Here is an 8333-nt window from a genome sequence, read left to right on the forward strand (position 1 = left end):
CTTTTTTGCAAAACTACTAATGGCGCACGGCTGTGTGGTGCGCCATTAGTATGTTGTGTTACTAATGGCGCATGGCTGTGTGGTGCGCCATTAGTAACCTGGGACCAGCTAGATATTTTGGACAGCCACACCTACACACTCACTTTCCCCACTTCATTCTCTCCACCTCCTTCTCCAAGCTTGTCGGCTGCCTCCTCCTCCTCACCTCATTTGCACCATAGATTCATCAAAATTAAGTGGTGAAATTACCTTTTTTTGATAGGTAAGTAAGGGGAAAGCTATCTTCATGTTGTAGATCTACTTTTTTTTCTCCCTAGCTCGCTCCAACAACGTGCACATGCACTTTTTGTGGCCTAGCTAGATCTGTGTATGTTTGTGGTGTTGCATATGTTTGTGGTGTTGCATATATGTTTGTGTTTGCCGGTACCGGTACTTGAAATGCGATAATTGCCAATATTTTGCCGGAATGTTGATTCATTTCCGTTTCGGCGAGAATTTTGGTACTATGCATTCTTTTTGGTCTTATTTTTAGGGAAAGTCATGCCAAATTTTTTTCTTGGTTCTAAAATATCGTTTTGCTCTACCCGCAGGTGACCATGGTCCGCACGATGACCGAAGGCATCGTGAATAGGTTTTTGAGCTCCGCGAAGGCCGAGATGCTTCAAAAGAACGAGATGGAGATAAGATGTCCATGTCGAAGATGCAAGCTGAAGAGCCTTATTGCGGACCCGGATTCCGGGCAGGTGCGGGACCACCTGCTCTTGCGTGGTTTCATGGATGGTTATCGGCGGCAAGGTGATGAAGATGACTATGAAGTCGTCCATGGGGTTAGGCAAGAAATGAGGAAGGGCAGCAAGACAACCACCGCGGCGAGGGCGGGCGAGAAGACGAAGAATCTCCAGGACATGATCACGACGGTGATGCTGCACACAGTCATCATGTAGAAGATGCCGGACATGATGATGAGGAAGATCAAGACGAAGGGCATGATCATGAAGATGAAGATGCCGGAGCAGACGACGATGGAGGCTGGGTGCAGGACCCTCATATTCAAGAGTTGCTTCTCAAGCAGACGGATAACGCAAGAGCTGCCGCCCGAGAGAAAGCCAAGCTGGATCAACTAGAGATAGACGCGGTTACTCCATTGTATGAAGGATGCAGGCCCGAGGATACCCGCCTGAAAGTAACGCTCATGGCTCTGGAGATGAAGGTAAAACACAAAATGACCGACACATGCTTCGACGAGAACATGTCATTCTGGCACGAACGTCTTCCCAAGGGGAACAAGTGCCCGACCAGTTTCGAGGAGGCGAAGAAAATCGTGTGTCATCTGGATTTACCGCACGTGAAATACCATGTGTTCATGAACAATTGCATCATTTATCGGGACGAGCACGCGGAGTCTACCATATGTCCGGTGTGCGGCGTCACTCGATACGAGAAGAGGAAGAAAGCTCCTCGAAAGTCAGTGTGGTACTTTCCGATCACTCCTTGTCTGCAGCGGTATTTCGCGGACCCTAAGGTAGCAAAGCTCCTGCGTTGGCACACAGATAGGGAGGAGAAGAAGCGGGAAGATGACGAAAATGATCCGGAGATAAATAAAAAAGACAAGATGCTGAGTCATCCTAAGGATGCGAGCCAGTGGCAAGCGTTGAACTTCGAAGACCCAGAATTTGGGAAGGATCCAAGGAACATCGTGCTGGGCGCGAGCACCGATGGAGTCAATCCGTTTGGCAGCCAGAGAAGCACACATAGCACCTGGCCTGTGTTTGTGTGGATGTACAACCTTCCCCCCTGGTTGTGCATGAAGAGGAAGTACATTCACATAAGTATGCTAATTGAAGGGCCGAAACAACCAGGGAATGACATCAATCTGTATCTGGGGCTGCTGAAAGAGGAGCTAGACACGCTGTGGAAAACACCAACCAATACATGGGACACCGCAGAGAAAGAATATTTCCCTATGAGAGCCGCAGTGCTCACGACGGTGCACGACTATCTCGATTACGGATATCTCGCGGGGCAGGTGGTCCACGGATTTTCTGGATGCGTAAGGTGCATGGATGACACAATGTATCGCCAGCTAGATAGAGATCCCGGGTCTTCGAAAACCGTGTTCATGGGACATCGAAGGTGGCTTCGTGACGATGACCCGTGGAGGAAACGCAAGGATCTGTTCGATGGTGAAACCGAACCCCGAAGGCGCCCGCATATGAGGAGCGGCGAGGAAATAGACAAGCTGTTGAAAAATTGGAAAGATTGCCCACTGCCGGGAAAGAAGCAAAAGGCGCCAGAGCCGGGAAAGAAGCGAAAGGCGCCAGAGCCGCTTCTGAAGGTATGGAAAATGAGGTCTGTTTTCTGGGACTTGCCGTACTGGAAGATCCACCGTGTGCCTCATAGCCTTAATGCCATGCATATCACAAAGAACGTGTGCAAGAGTCTGCTTGGTACCCTGCTCAACATGCCAGAGAGGACCAAAGATGGGCCGAAAGCAAGGGCAAACTTGAAATCAATGAGCATCAGGCTGGAGCTTCACGCTAATGATGATGATGATGAGGCGAAGCAGGACACAGAAAGTCGTCGCAAAGGCAAAAAGGCCAAGAAGACCGGAAATGACTACCCTCCCGCGTGCTTCACTCTAAGTCAGGAGGAGAATGAGTAGTTTTTCACCTGCCTCGTAGGAGTAAAACTTCCTTACAGTTACGCGGGGAAGATAAGCAGATACCTAGACCCAGCGAAGCAGAAGTTCAGCAGGATGAAGTCTCATGACTGTCACGTGCTGATGACGCAGATACTTCCAGTTGCAATCCGTGGGATCATGGACGCGCACATCTGTGAAATGCTATTTGGCCTACGCAACTTTTTCGACGTCATCTCTCGGAAGTCGGTTGGCGTGAGGCAACTCAGAAGGCTACAGGAAGAGATCGTGGTGATACTATGCGAGATTGAGATGTACTTCCCGCCCGCATTCTTCGATGTTATGGTGCATCTGCTGGTCCATATCATGGAGGATATCATCCAACTCGGGCCGACGTTCCTGCACAGCATGATGCCGTTCGAAAGGATGAATGGTGTCATCAAAGGATACGTTCGCAACATGTCACATCCAGAGGGAAGTATAGCCAGGGGTTTTCTGACCGAAGAGTGCATCTCCTACTGCACGAATTATCTAGGCATCGAGAACCCTGTTGGTCTGCCCATCAACAGGCACCTCGGCAGGCTCACTGGATGGGGTCACCGTGAGGGTCGCCGCGAAATGCATGTCGACTTCAAGGGTTGACTCGCCGACTTTGAAAGAGCAAACCTAGTCGCGGTACAACACATAGACGTGGTCGATCCTTGGGTGGTAGAGCACAAAACCTTTATTGAGAAGACGTACAATGACCGAGGCCAACAGAGGACGGACCGAGATATAATCAAAGAGCACAACTCATGTTTCACGCGTTGGTTCAAGCAGAAGCTTCTGTCGTACCCTTTACATGAGGATTCTTCCGCGGAAGAACAACTCATATTCGCCTTGTCACAGGGCACCGAGCACAACCTGATGACCTATGAGGCGTACGATATCAACGGCTACACGTTCTACACCAAGGACAAGGACATGAAGAGCGATGGTCATCAGAACTCCGGGGTAACGATGGAATCCTACACCGGTAACGACAAGGACAAATACTACGGAAGGATCGAGCAGATCTGGGATCTGAGCTACGCTGGAGAGAAGGTCCCGATGTTCCGTGTCAGATGGGCCAAGAGCGTCCTAAAAGAAGACCGGTATTTCACCACCATGGTTATACCCGAAGCCAAATCCAAGACCGCGAGCGCAAACGTCACCGCGAAAAATGAGCCATGGGTACTGGCTTCCCAAGTGGACCAATGCTTCTTCATTACCGACCCGCCAAAGCCCAGTCGTGTTGTCGTGAGGAGAGGCAAATGGAAGATCATCGGAATGGATGGAGTAGCCAATGAGCAAGACTTCGACAAGTACGGCGACCCGAAGATCAAACATGACGACGACAATGAAGTAGCAGCATACGCCACAAGAAGAAGCAGGACCACCCTACCTAAAGGACGTCCGTTCCACAGAAGAACTCCATTTGCAAAAAAGAAGGTCAAGAAAATTGTGAACAGATAGCTAGCTAAGATCGATTGTATTTAAATCGTAGTCTTCATTTCTCGGGCACTTTTTGATATCATGAATATTTTTAAATTTCATGGGCACTTTTTGAATTCATGAATATTTTTTCAAATTTGATGATATTTTTCATATTCAATATGAAAAAATATTGAATATTCATGAGGACACTCGATCTCGACCCCCCTCCCTCTCGATAGCTATCCCCCTCGCCAGATCCCCCTTGCCGCCGAGCACCCCCCGCACCCTCCCCCCGCTCCACCGCCGCCAAAATTTAAATAACAAATTTGATGATATTTTCAAATAAGAAATTTGATGATATTTTCAAATAACAAATTTGATGATATTTTCAATTAAAAAAACAATTTGATGATAGTTTCAAAGAAATTGATGATATTTGATGATATCTTCTGTTCTAGTGCTCATGAAAATAACAAATTTGATAAAAAAACAAATTATTAGATGCAACAAGAAATAATGAAAAAAAAAGTTACTAATGGCGCACCAGATGAGGGTGCGCCATTGCTATCAGAAAAAAAAGAGTTACTAATGGCGCACCAGAGGAGGGTGCGCTATTGCTATCAGAAAAAAAAACTACTAATGGTGCACGAGTGGGTGGTGCGCCATTACTATAGTGTCTAGCTGGATACCCCTTCGCCCGATCCCCCCTTCCCTCTCCCTCGCCAGATCCCTCTCCCTCGATCCACCGCGCCGCTCCCTCCCTCGTCCCTCCCTCCACTGCGCCGCCGCCGCCGCTGCCCCGACCCACTGCGCCGCAACCGCCCTCCGTCGTCTCCGCTCCCCCAAGCTCGCCGTCTCTGGCCTCCGTCGTCTCCGCTCTGGTCACCACCAAATCTCTCTTGTCGGAGCTGCCCCTCTACGGTGGCTAGCCTCGTCGGACGTGCTCCTCGACGGCAGCGCGAGCCTCCCCGCACGGCCTGGTTAGTCTCTCTCCCTCCCTCTCTCCCCCGCTCATCCCCATGCCCCCACGGGGCGGCGACCTAGGGTTAGGAGCAGGAATCATGTGAAAGCATTGTACATACTAGTATAAGCAACAAGTTTTGTTCAGTAAACCTTTTGACTTACAAAAAGTGCCCTGTGAAAGCATTGTACATACTAGTATAAGCAACAAGTCACTATGAAAATGTTTCCTGAAGATTTACATTTAGCCGCTCGCTAGTGCAAATACTACCATGTTGTATTTGGCCGTGTGACATGCATATTTCTAGTGCAATGTCGTATCAGTAAACTGTATCGATATTTGCAGGATAATGAATGGAAATGGCAGGTTCTGATTAGGGGCTTTGGTTGAGCTTTTCCTTGTTTAATTTGCCTGTCGTTTGGTAAACAATATTGTATTTGCTGTTGCCAAAAAGTCCAGTGAGTAATTCAGTTGTATGTTGGAAAAATAGGTGACTACAGAATTGGCTTGGGATGGCTATGTCCAATTTTTTTGCTCCTCGACGATGCAATTCTGATCAAAAATAAAAAGGAAACAAACATGCATGTATTGCCACTACACAACATTGCAAGTTTTCATAAAAAACAGAAATTACTCATGCTTGCATAGCTGGTAAAAAGTCTGAATATGTTCTTTATTCTTTAGGAATTTGACAAGCATCACGTGCTCGTCGTGCCGCTACTGCTGTCGTGCCACTACTGCTGCTTCTTGCGGCCGCCTTTCCTGCGCGCTCGTGCGCGGACGTCGGGCCCCACGTGCTCGTGCGTTGCCGCCGCCGCCGTCATGCGGCTGCTGCTTCTTGTTGCCGGTCTCCAGCCTGATGAAAATAGTAGATTCAGTTAAAACAACCCAGTGGGAATTAAGAATTCAAACATATAGCAAAGGCAGATTTCTCACGAACTCTACTGTCCAGTATCCTATGAATCAGACATTCACGAACCCTAGTAGCATCTTTAGACATTCAGTAACTAAATTTGGGTTGTTCTGTTCGTCATGCAGTTCATATCTCCCCCGGATCGCTGTCGAAGGGCCTGCACTCGCTGGATCTGTCGCGGAACAAGATCGCCAACGTCGAGGGGCTTCGGGAACTGACGAAGCTTCGCGTGCTCAACCTCAGCTACAACCGAATTTCGTGCATCGGCCACGGTAAGTCGCAGATGGTTCTGCTGGTGTGGTAATTGATTTACTTGTTTGGTTTGGTAGCTGGAGCACTGTATCAGTGGTGCTAAACGGCTCTTGTTATCTGACTGGTTAGTGCGTTATGAGCCACCGTGTTGTGTATGGCCTGCCTAAGAATTGGTTAAGTAGTAAGTTGTTTAGGCTTGGCCATTTCCACTCATTGTAGATAGATAGAGTTACACTTTTGTTACATTGCGTTATCTTTATGTAGAGTAGTAATGCTCCACTTCCACATATTTTTAGTTAGTTATCTTCCAGTAGTATTTCAAATTGAAGCCCTGAGCATGTTCTGTCATGAAAATAGAGTTTTGTCTCTCTTGTTCTGAATTTCCTCTTTTCCTCAAATTCTGCTTCACAATAGTATCTCTGCGGCTGTTGTTGATCATCTTTCAAGTTTATCTTTGTACTAGTATTTGAGCTCTTTCCATCATCTACTGTCATGTGGAACTCTTTTTATAGTTAAAATGACCATGATTTACTGGATGGAGCTCTTTCCATCATCTACTGTCATGTGGAACTCTTTTTACAGTTAAAATGACCATGATTTACTGTGTCCAGTAGTTGGGTTTTTTAAGTCTATTTACAGCTCTAGTACACTTCTCTTACACTTACTAAGGACTTGTATTTCTGCTTTTTAGGTCGGCGTAAATTTGGTAGTCTCTGAGTTTTGTTAATCCTATGATCTGTCGCTCTGTCAGCCTTTGTAATTTGCACCTATATTATGTAACACTACTTGATGATGTTAAACTGTAACTCCCTTTCCTTAGAACTGTAATTACTGTAGCAACAAATCCATTTTCATCTATATGTATAGCACACACAAGGAAATGATTGTTCTGTGTTTTTTGTGTTTGTTTTTTACAGTCCTCTAGTAACTGATCTACTATTGTGTTGTTGTTCCTATACTGTAATTGTTTCAGCGCACACTACCATGACTTAATGTTTACAATACTTGTTTTCTTTGTATCCAATAGTCAGCGTATATTTTTCTTCAGAGGTAATTGGTCAAATGTTCAGTGTGTATGTCTGAACTTGAATGTTTCAATGTTGTTTTCTTCAGAGGCTACTGTCAAAAACTTGAGCTACTGTCTTGCAAAGATGATGATCATCTTGCTAGTTTGCTGGGTTATGTCTCCGACCATTGTGTCGTGATGAATTTGCAGGTACCCCAAGAGGCCCTTGAGTTTGTCGGAATGTCGATTAACTTCCGTTCCGGCAAATTCGGGTACTTCATATGTCCTATTTTCAGCAAAGGTCATGCTGAAATTTTCCGTGAATTTTAGCATGACTTTGCTAAAAATAGGACATATGGGGTACTTGCGACTAATGCATGGGCCGTGGTATCTTAGTACTTAGTTAAGTAGGATCAACTACCCCGCCATTCTTGCTGCATTAAACCATAGGTGGCAATAGAGCCAAGTGATTAGGCCCAACTTAGAATTCTCCTTAGCATTGATAAACCCTAGATGATAAACCCAACATAGGTGGCAATAGAGCCAAGTGATTAGTGCCAAGTGATTAGGCCCAACCTAGGGTGCCTCAGCATCGATAAACCCTAAATGATGAAAACTTAACTTGGCTGCCCTGGATGCCTCGGTGTCGATGAGAACCTAAATGATGTACACTTAGGCTTTTAGGGTGCCTCGGCATCGACAAACCCTAAATGATAAAAGCTCAGCTTTTAGGATGCCTCGGTGTCGACAAACCCTAAATGATGAGACCATGATCTTGTTCCTTGACAATAACCAACTTTTTGACCAAACTTTTTTCCTATTTAGAGCGAAACATGGCCCACAACAATGAGGCCGGCAGTTCGGGCGGCAAGCAATTCTGGGAGCTGTCCCAGGAGTTGGAGGAAGAACATCACCGCTATGAGGACGCCGTGGAAGACACCGATCCTGACTACACAACCCCTAGTGGCGTCGGGGATGACACCACTGATGGCGCCGTCGAGGATGCCACCACTGATGATGGCGGCGCATGCACAGATGGCAACCAACCAAAGAGGCAACGGAAGGACTAGCGCCCGAGCGTGCTCGGCACCGTCAAGGAGGAATTTAC

The sequence above is a fragment of the Triticum dicoccoides genome, chromosome 5B, assembly GCF_002162155.2.
Source record: "Triticum dicoccoides isolate Atlit2015 ecotype Zavitan chromosome 5B, WEW_v2.0, whole genome shotgun sequence".
Classification (NCBI taxonomy): Eukaryota; Viridiplantae; Streptophyta; class Magnoliopsida; order Poales; family Poaceae; genus Triticum; species Triticum dicoccoides.